We start from the raw sequence: 10,484 nt of genomic DNA, 5'->3' as shown, positions 1-10,484 counted from the left end.
TAAATTTCTCTTTCAGTCCAATCTTGTATCTTGCTACCCTCTACTGGACAGGCACATTTTTAAGTAGGGAGAAACTGCATTTCCTTTGCTCTTTCTGGGGCTGAGGCCGGCACAAAAGTCCATTCACACAGCAGGCACCTTCCCTCTGCCTCCAAGCTGGCCCCGCCCAGCCGTCATGCTCACACTGGGTGTGTATCAAGGGTCAAGGGCAGAGATGGCCACCAATCTGGTGGAAGCCTATAGGTAAGGAATGTGAGCCTAACAGAATTTTTTTAGGTTGACCAAATAGTGAGGAGAAATATCTGTGTTTTGTTTTGTTTTTGAGGTAGGGTCTCACTCTAGTCCAGGCTGACCTCGAACTCACTATGCAGTCTCTGGGTGGCCTTGAATTTACAGCAATCCACCTACCTCTGCCTCCCAAATGCTGGGATTAAAGGCGTGCACCACCAGGCCCAGTGGGTTTTTTTTCTTTTTTTTATCTTTTTTAAATTTATTTTTTAATTTTTAAATTTTTATTAACATTTTCCATGATTATAAAAAAAATCCCATGGTAATCCCCTCTCTCCCCCTCAACACTTTCCCCTTTGAAATTCCATTCTCCATCATATTACCTCCCCATCTCAATCATTGTACTTACATATATACAATATCAACCTATTAAGCACCCTCCTCCCTTCCTTTCTCTTCCCTTTATATCTCCTTTTTAACTTACTGGCCTCTGCTACTAAGTATTTTCCTTCTCACGCAGAAGCCCAATCATCTGTAGCTAGGATCCACATATGAGAGAGAACATGTGATGTTTGGCTTTCTGGGCCTGGGTTACCTCACTTAGTATAATCCTTTCCAGGTCCATCAATTTTTCTGCAAATTTCATAACTTCATTTTTCTTTACCACTGAGTAGAACTCCATTGTATAAATGTGCCACATCTTCATTATCCACTCATCAGTTGAGGGAGGTTTTTTTTTTTTTTAATGTTTCCTCCTAAGCAGCAATTTAATAAAACAGGAGCTAATGACCTGTTGGTGCATATAGATTTGCGTCTATGTGTGTGGTATGTATGCTTGCATGTGCACGTGTTCATCTGTGTATGGGTCACCTAGACACATGTGGAGGATAGAGATCAACTTCTGGGATCTTCCTTAGTCTCCACATTTTTAAGATACCTTATTTGTTTATTTATTTGACAAGAGATAGAGATAGATAGGTGATAGATCAATAGATAGATCCATAGATAGATGGGGCAAGCCAGGACCTCCAGCCACTGCAAACAAACTCCAGGCACATGCACCACCTTGTGGATATGGATTATGTGGTGTATTAGTCAGGCTCTCTAGAGGAACAGAACAGCTAGAATGAACTATATTAAAAAGGGAACTTACTGGATTGGCTTACAGTAGTCCAATAGCAGTTGCAGGCCTGAGAACCAAGGAACCCAGTAGCCTCTCAGTCCACGTGGCCAGATGCCTCAGCAATCCCGATCTGAAGGCCCGGAGGCTTCCTGAGGAGCCGCTGGTTTTTGATCCATGCTGGTCTTCAATCCATGCTGGAAGGCAGCAAGCACCTCCAGCAGCCAACGGGAAGGAAGGGGCTCTTTTCACTCACAGCTTCCTTATATAAAGTTCCCCTCTGAGAAGGGACGCCTGCTCTGGGGGAGTGCTTTGTCCTCCATTTAATCCTTCTTGGAAGCAACCTTGGAGACCCACTCATAAGAAATTTCTGTGCATTACTAAAGTTGACAACACCTTAACGATCACAAGTGGGTACTGGGGAATTGAACCTGGGTCCTTGGGCTTTGCAGGCAAGTGCCTTAACTGCTAAGACATCTCTCCAGTCCTCGCCACATTTTTTTTTTTTTTAATTTTATTTGACACAAGGTCTCTCACTCAACCTGGAGCTTACTGATTCAGCTAGACTACTCAGCTAGCAAGCCTCAGGAATCCTCCCGTTTGGGCCTCTCCAGCACTGGCCCTGTAGGCCACCCACCAGCATGCCTGGTAGTTTTACGAAGGTGCTAGAGCTCTGAACTGAGGCGCTCCTGCTTGCATGGCAAACAATTTACCTACTGAGCACACTATGCGTGTACTTGTTGGGGGGGCTTGACGAGCGTGAAAACCAATTAAAATTGTTTCAAGAAAAGGTCTGAAGGTATTTTCACAATAGTGCAACTGGTAGTCATGATTAATTCTTAGCATCTCAAATGTCTAGTGGAGAGCCACAGGAAGATCTGGATGAAACATCACTGAGATACTTAGTGAAACGGATTCATGCTGTTATTTCATGGCAATATCACTATTAAAAATAGAACATAAAATGGAATTGACATGTGGATCATAATTATATGAAACAACTGTAGGTTTATTAAAAAAGCCTGAAAGAGAATTTAGAATGTTGTCAATGGTTTAGAATGCAATTAACTTTCTTTCCCTAGAAATTTTGCTTAAAAAACTTCAGACTTGGGCTGGAGAGATGGCTTAGTGGTTAAGCGCTTGCCTGTGAAGCCTAAGGACCCCGGTTCGAGGCTCGGTTCCCCAGGTCCCACATTAGCCAGATGCACAAGGGGGCGCATGTGTCTGGAGTTCGTTTGCAGAGGCTGGAAGCCCTGGTGCGCCCATTCTCTCTTTCTCCCTCTATCTGTCTTTCTCTCTGTGTCTGTCGCTCTTAAATAAATAAAAAAAAAAAAAAAAAACTTCAGACTTATGCAAATCGGAACAAATGGCAAGTGACATTTCAATGTACTAAGCTATTCTTGCTAGACTTTACAGGGAAGAGGGGAAGCAGTTGCCTGTGTGTTGGGAGTGTCAGTCTGTCCCCAGCTACAGTCTCTCTAGGTTCTGAGTGTGAGACCAGGTTCTGTGGCCCTATCACCTCCTACCACGTAGAGGACAGCTGCTCAGGTCAAGCCTGAGCTTGCCTCCCTGGGGCTTCTGGTTGCTCTGCTGCACTCCTTCAGCCAATGCAGACAGGGACAGCCTCTCTCTCCACTGAAGCTGACTGACGGCCAGACCCCCAGCAGAATGTCTGCCTTCTGAGCTCTCCCCCAGGGGAGCTTCCGTTAGGTGGAGCTGCCCTTCCTGAACTGAATGGGATGCCCAGAAGTCCACCCCCTTCCTAAGGGCCATCCCTAAATCTCAGTGGCTTTGCATTGTCCCTTGACAATGTCCCTTTAATGTCCTTATTAAAGATGAACACTCGTGGCAGGGGATCATTTTAGGTTTACATTGTGTCATATGCTGACTGGACTTCTTGTTCTTCAGTAAGGGGGAGGGCATCTGAGGGACAAAAATGGCTGCTTTTTGCTAATACTTTTCTGTGGCTGACATTTTTCATGTCAGTCTTCACAACAACTTTGCAGGAAATCCACATGGCATCTCTGCTGATCAGAGAGGGTAGACAACTTGCCCAAGATCATACGTTTGGTCCATGACAAAGTCAGACTGTAAGCCCAGGTCACTATAACTTGACAGCCAAGGCCCTTTTAATCCCTTCTGTCTCAGCGCACACTCAGGTCATCTCAGAGAAGGTACAGTGGTGACAATCAGAAACTCAGCTGGGGCCTCGTATGTAGCTCTTCACATCTCTGGGCTTTGTGAGGGAGCTGGCCTTACACAGCTGTCCAGCAAAGGAAGGCAAGCACTGGGGAAATGGACCAAAGGGCCTCCCCAGGCCCCAGGGACCATGGATACATTGTCTTGATTTCCTGTGTGGTGCAATTCTAAGCAGTCAGCCATTGATGGAGAAGGGCAGGATGAAGTGCGGTTACCACAGCTGAATTTCCTCCTGCTGCCACATGAAGAAACAAGCAGAAGACTCCTCAGCCAGGGAGAGAATCATCTCGGTTGACAGTTCCCAGAAGGGAAAGTCCTGTGGAATGTTCGTGAGTGGGCTGGGTTCTGGGAATGGTCCACAGTAAGGAGACTTTTCTCACTGTGCTGGGAGGTTGAGGGGGCAGTGAAGATGGAGGAAGTACATCCATGTAGTTTTTGCATGTAAGACTAAATTACAATATCACAGGATCTATCACCAATGAAAACATGCAGAGTGCAAATGAGTGGCAGCCTTACCATTGCAACAATGCCCCTGAAAAGGTCAGGCAATAAGACAGAAACTATTCTTTTTCCAGGAACCATCCCCAGCTACTACCTCCTTGCATCATCACATAGGAACATAACCACTGCTCTCAAAAATATAAGACTAGGCCAGATGCGGTGGCTCATGCCTGTAAGCCCAGCACTCTGGAGGCAGAGGCAGGAGGATTGCTGCAAGTTCAAAGCCAGCCTGACCTACATAGTGAGTTATAGACCACCAGTGCTACACAGAAATACTCTATATAAAAATAAATAAACCCCAGGGCTGGAGAGATGGATCAACAGTTAGAGGCACTTGCTTGCAAAGCCTGACAGACTGGGTTCGATTCCCCAGTACCTATGTAAAGCCAGATGCTGGCACATGAGTCTGGAGTTGGTTTGCAATGGCGCCAGGCCCTGATGTGCCTATTCTTACTCCCCACCCCTTTCTCTTTCTCCTTGCAAATAAATAACATTTTTAATATTTTACTTGTTTATTTGGCAGAGAAAGAGTGTGTGTGGGCGAGAGAGAGAGAGAGACAGACAGACAGAGAATGGCGCACCAGGGCCTCCAGCCATTGCAAATGAACTCCAGACGTGTGGGCCCCTTTGTTTCTGGCTAATGTGAGTCCTGGGAAATCAAACCTGGGTCCTTTGGTTTTGCAGGCAAACACCTTAACTGCTAAGCCATCCTTCCAGCTCTAAAAAAAAAAAAAAAAAAAAAAAATGTTTTTTTGAGATAGGGTCTCACTCTAGCCCAGGCTGATCTGGAATTCACTCTGTAGTTTCAGGGTGGCCTCAAACTCATGGCGATCCTCCTATCTCTGCCTCCCAAGTGCTGGGATTAAAGGCGTGCGCCACCATGCCCGGCTCCTAAAAATATATATATATATATTATTTTTTTTTTTTGGTTTTTCGAGGTAGGGTCTCACTCTGGTCCAGGCTGACCTGGAATTAACTCTGTAGTCTCAGGGTGGCCTTGAACTCATGGCGATCCTCCTACCTCTGCCTCCCGAGTGCTGGGATTAAAGGCGTGCGCCACCATGCCTGGCTCTAAAAATATTTTTAAACCCCAATAATAGTAATAATAATGATGAAATAAATAGCAGGTTGTACTCTTGTAAGTTTCTTAATGAGCATAGAATGTGAAATGAAATCAATCAGGCTAGATACCATCATAATGTACAAATTTAACCCATCCATGATTGGAGCCAAGCTCAAATCCTCTTTCATCTCTCACAGTCCTAATTTCCCAGAGCTCTTTCCATTTCCAAGCTCTGGATTTTAGTGCTAGACTTTGCCTGTAGCCTCCATTTCTATGGGAGGCCACCAGGTCACCTGGCCCCTGCCATAGCTGTTATGTCAAGGTCAGCAGATGAGAAGAGAAGGTATTCAGTAAGCTGGTGGGCAGCTGAGGCTGGCTGCCCTCTCCGTCCAAATGGGGCTTTGCCTCGGGGCTATGAATGTGCCAATGCAGCAGGCCATCCTGACTGTCAGGTAGGAGTAGACCTGGCCTCCACGTAAGCCAGTCTCTCTGCCTCTGTATGCTTAGCTACACTGTGACCAGTGGGTCAAAAATCAGTGCACGGTGCTCTTAAAAGTGCTTATGACATTTGCAAAACCCCTAGCGTTTTAAAAGTAGATTTAAAAAGCTCAGGCCATGGGCCAACAGTGTAAATTTTTTATATCTCTATGGTACCATATCTACACTGACATTTGCTTCGCCTCTTCTGTGTTTCAGGAAAGGTGAAAACAGGGTGAGGCTGAATCCTACACAGACTGCTGAGCTGCTGGGGTGCTAAGTGATGCTATTAATAGAAAAGATTTCAGGAATTCTCTTTGATACAAACTACTTTGTTCCAATTGACCTTTCGAATTCAAATCCAATCCCTGCAACTCTTCCCTGCCTGCAGTGGGCCCTGTGTTAGATGTTGACTCTTTCCAGATAAATCACTACATGTTCCAGCAAGTCAATACTCCTCCTTCCAGAGGCTCAGCACAGTGCGGGTGAAGGATGTAGCCTGCGTCATTTTGTTTCAATTTTTTTTTTTTAATTTTCATTTGTGTGCATGTGTGTGCATGTGTGTGCGTGATTGCTTGAGTGTACTTATGCACATGTATCAGGGCCTCCAGCTACTGAATGCCCTTCTGGCTTTTTGTAGGTGGCTGGGGAATTGAACCGCTCAGCAGCATGCTCTGAAAGTGAGCACCTTTAACCTCTGAGCCATCTCCTTAGACTCCTTTGTTTTCCTTTAAGGTCCCCAAGTGATCAGTTGTGAAGTGTGGAAACCACTGCCTTGGTCACTGAGCCTCACAGCCAGAAGCTTCTGTGTTTTCTATTTTTGCCTTGGTGGTTCTGGCTGGTGGAGGAGGTCAGTTAATTGTAGAAGACTCTGCCACAGCAACATCAATACAAATGTTCTGAGCTGAGCCTATCCATGGGCTCAGAGGAAATTTTGGGGAGCCTTAATAATTCCACAAATGTTTATCAGGTACCTACTATGTGCCAGGCACTGGAGCTGATAGACCAGCAAGTTGAGTTCCTACACTCTCAGAGTTTATCCTTCAGCAGGAGAGAAAATGAATGTATATTATTCATCCCAGATAGGAAAACATGAAAAACAGGGCTGGGGAGATGGTCCAGCAGCTAAAGGAACTTGGAGCTTGCTTGCAAACCTGCTGGCCCAAGTAGTGATTCTGCAGTACCCACGTAAAGACAGGTGCACAATGTGGGGCACATATCTAGAGTTTGTTTGTAGTGACAAGACACCATGGTGCTCCCACACAGCCAGCCTTGCTTGCTCTCTCACAAACAAATAAATAAAAATATTTTTGAGCCGGGCGTGGTGGTGCACGCCTTTAATCCCAGCACTCAGGAGGCAGAGGTAGGAGGATCACTGTGAGTTCAAGGCCACCCTGAGACTACAGAGTGAATTCCAGGTCAGCCTGAGCTAAAGTGAAACCTTACCTCAAAAAACCAAAAACATCCCGGTTGTATGTGGGATAGTTATGCGATGTTAGGCGGAATTATGAGCTTGTTACTGTTTTCATTTGGAAATTAAGTATGATGTAAGGAGACATGATTTGATGCCAAGTTGACAAGGGGTGGATTTGTGATAGTTAAGGTGTTGTCAACTTGATCTGTTAGTCATCCACAGGCTGCTTCTAGGAAGGATCAACTAAAGGAGGAGGTCTTTCCCCCAGGGTGAGCCCTTCCCCCAGAGTGGGCGGCCCTGCTCAGAGGGGGACTTGATATGATATAAGGAAGCTCTGGGTAGAAGAGATCCCTTTTTTTCCTTCCTTCCTTCCACTTGGCTGCGGGAGCTGCTCCCTACCTTCTAGCATGGATTGAAGACCAGTGTGGACTAAAGACCATCATCAACTGAAGACCCGCATGGATCGAAACCCAGCGGCTCCTCAGGAAGCCTCCAGGCTTTCCGGCACCATCTGCAGTGCCGGTCGGGACTGCTGAGACATCTGGCCACGTGGACTGAGCAGCTACCAGGTTCGGTGATTCTCGGGTCTGCAACTGCTACTGGACTACTGTAAGCTAATCCAATAAATTCCCTTTTTAAAATAAAAAAGAAATAAAAAAAAACAAAAACAAACAAACAAAGGCTTAACATATATATTTTTGAAGATAGAAAACATGAGTAAGGGGGCAGAGTGATGGGGCCTGTCATTTCAGTTAGAATGGGCAGCAAGTCTTCTGAGAGGCGCTGATGTTAAGCAGAAAATGCAATGGAGGGAGACTGTGAGGAAGCACTTGAAGTAGATGTAAGTAGAGAAGAAAAGAAAGTACAAGGGCCCTGGGGAGCCGGCCAGCTCCACAGTGAGTCAGGGAAAAGGCAGCAGAGCAGGGGCTCCCTATCTGACCTCCCCTGCCCCTCAGCTGTGCCATTGTGCAGGGGACAGCCTGGGCACAGCCACCAGAAGCTTCTCTTAGTGACACATTTTGGTGACTTAGAGGAACTGCTGGGAGGCTGGCACGTGGCTGGAGAGAAGAAAAGAAAGAGAGTGGAAATTAGTCACCTCAGTTTTCCAAGATCCTTTTCTCCGTGGCAGCCTGCACATTATAGCACAGGGCAGAATCAAAGGTGCCCCTCCATCTCTCAGGTTGTTGGTGGTGGGGGGATGTTCTGCCACTAGCCCTGAGCTGTAGCAGAAGTGTCAAATCACAGCAGCCCTAATGACTGACATGCAGTGTGGAAGCTTGGTTATGTCCATGCCTGTTCCACAGTTGCCCCTTGTTGCAGTCAGGTTCGCGTTGCTGATAGAAATCACTCAACCAAGAGAAGCTTCTGGGAAAAAGAGGTTGGTTTTGGCTTACAGGCTCAAGGGAAAGCTCCATGATTGGCAGGGGAAATGATGGCATGAGCAGAGGGGTGGACATCGCCCCCTGGCCAATAGAAGGTGGACCACAGCAACAGGAGGGTGTGCCAAACACTGGCATGGAGAAACTGGCTATAAAGCCCATAAGCCTGCCCCCAACAATACACTCCCTCCTGAAGGTGTTAATTCCCAAATCTCCATCAGCTGGTAACCTAGCAGTCAGAACACCTAAGTTTAAGGGGAACCCCTGAATCAAACCACCATACCCCTGTTTCAGCCATCCTTGTTAGCATTTGTACCCTTGTGAGTCTCTCCTGAAGCGAGGCATTCTATGCAACTGAGTCCACATAGCACAGCATAAGTATAAAGTCAGTATAAAATACTAGAACATTTAACTTTTAGGAAGGAATGCGCACTGTCATTTTATTTCATAAAATGCACATATGTGCAAGTCATATTATGGGGCTCCACATTCTTTGCTTTCTTATGGAAAAAAAAAAGTTCACTTGGACTGGAGAGATGGCTTAGTGGTTAAAGCACTTCCCTGTGAAGCCTAAGGACCCAGGTTTGACACCCCAGTACCCATGTAAGCACATGGTGGTGCAAGTGACTGGAGTTCATTTTGTAGTGGCTAGAGGTCCTGGCATGCCCATTTTTTTTCTCTCTCTCTCTCATTCAAATAACTTACTAAATTAAATTTGTAAAGTCTCATCTTTTATAAGGTGTGGTAGAGGCTAACATTTATTTATTTATTTATTTATTTATTTGCAAGCAGAGAAGGGGAGGGGGGAGGAAAGAGAGAAAGACAGAAGGGTCATGGCAGGGACTCCTACTACTGCAAATGAACTCCAGATGCATGCACTACTTTGTGTACTTTGGGTATTGGGGAACTGAATTTGGGCCTTTAGGTTTTGCAAGCAAGCACCTTAAGTGCTAAGCCATCTCCCCAGCCCTATTTAATTATCCATCTATTTATTTTTGAGGCTGGATCGCTTTCTGGAACTTACTCTGTAGCCCAGGCTGACCTCAAACTCAAACTCCTACCTCAGCTTCCCAAGTGCTGGGATTAAAGGCGCGTGTGGTCACACCCAGCTAAGTTCTTTATAGAAAAAGAAAGTCAGATTTTCTTTGTCCCTTCTTTAATGAGAACTCCTTTCCTTTATATTAGACTCTCATTTTCTGCTTTGTTTCTGAATTGTTTAAAATATTTTAAAAATCTACAGCTTTGACAACTCCAAATCCAGTTATTTTATATGAAATTTGAAAAGCAATTTGATGAAAAATATATTGACCTAAAGTAGCTGATCTCCCCTAAGTGGAGATATTAAGTGTGCATACCGCTGAGCGCTCTATCTGAAATTTTTATCGATGGCTTCCCTTGTACTCTGGCTGGAACTGGAGCCCACAGAGCTGATCCATTCCCACTCCTTTTCCCTCCCCAGTATGCGCTTACAAACAGGGTTAGTGCAACCGGGAAGCCTGCAAAATGCATGAGTGGCCATTCCTGCAAATTAGAGTAGGAAAGGCCCACTCTTTAGCAACCAGACTTTCAAGGAGGTAAGCACAGCTACTGCACAGGTGAGCAGAGACCTTGAGGTGCCAGCCAGCCACAACCAGAGCTGACAGTTCTGAGGGTGCGCAAGCATGGGTGACTCATGACTATGAGGTTTTACACAGTTTGCTTACCAGAAGGTATTTCACACCCTCACCTCAGGTCTGACCCTTGAGGTGTTTGGGGTTAGGAATGGGTACAGATTATCAATCTAGTACATCAATTAGAAGTGAAAACAGTCAAAGCTTAATAGCACTCAAGGTGGCATTAAAATGTTCCCAATTTCCAAATGATGGTGTTAAGTATGTCATGCCAAGGTGGATGTATTAAAACATGGCGGAGCCATCTCTCTACAAGGTCTATTCTGATTTCACTCTGCTCTGCTCCAATTCACTTCACTGCTCTTCCACAGCCTGAGTTCCTAGTACCAGCTTTGTATGTAGTACTGCTTCTAATGCCCGCTAAATACATGGCTGGGGTGGAGGGTTGTCTCCTGAATGATATGGATCTAGCCAATAACCCCTCTCAGTATAG

Source organism: Jaculus jaculus, chromosome 17, assembly GCF_020740685.1.
Source record: "Jaculus jaculus isolate mJacJac1 chromosome 17, mJacJac1.mat.Y.cur, whole genome shotgun sequence".
Classification (NCBI taxonomy): Eukaryota; Metazoa; Chordata; class Mammalia; order Rodentia; family Dipodidae; genus Jaculus; species Jaculus jaculus.
Note: the sequence above shows the minus strand (reverse complement) of the source record.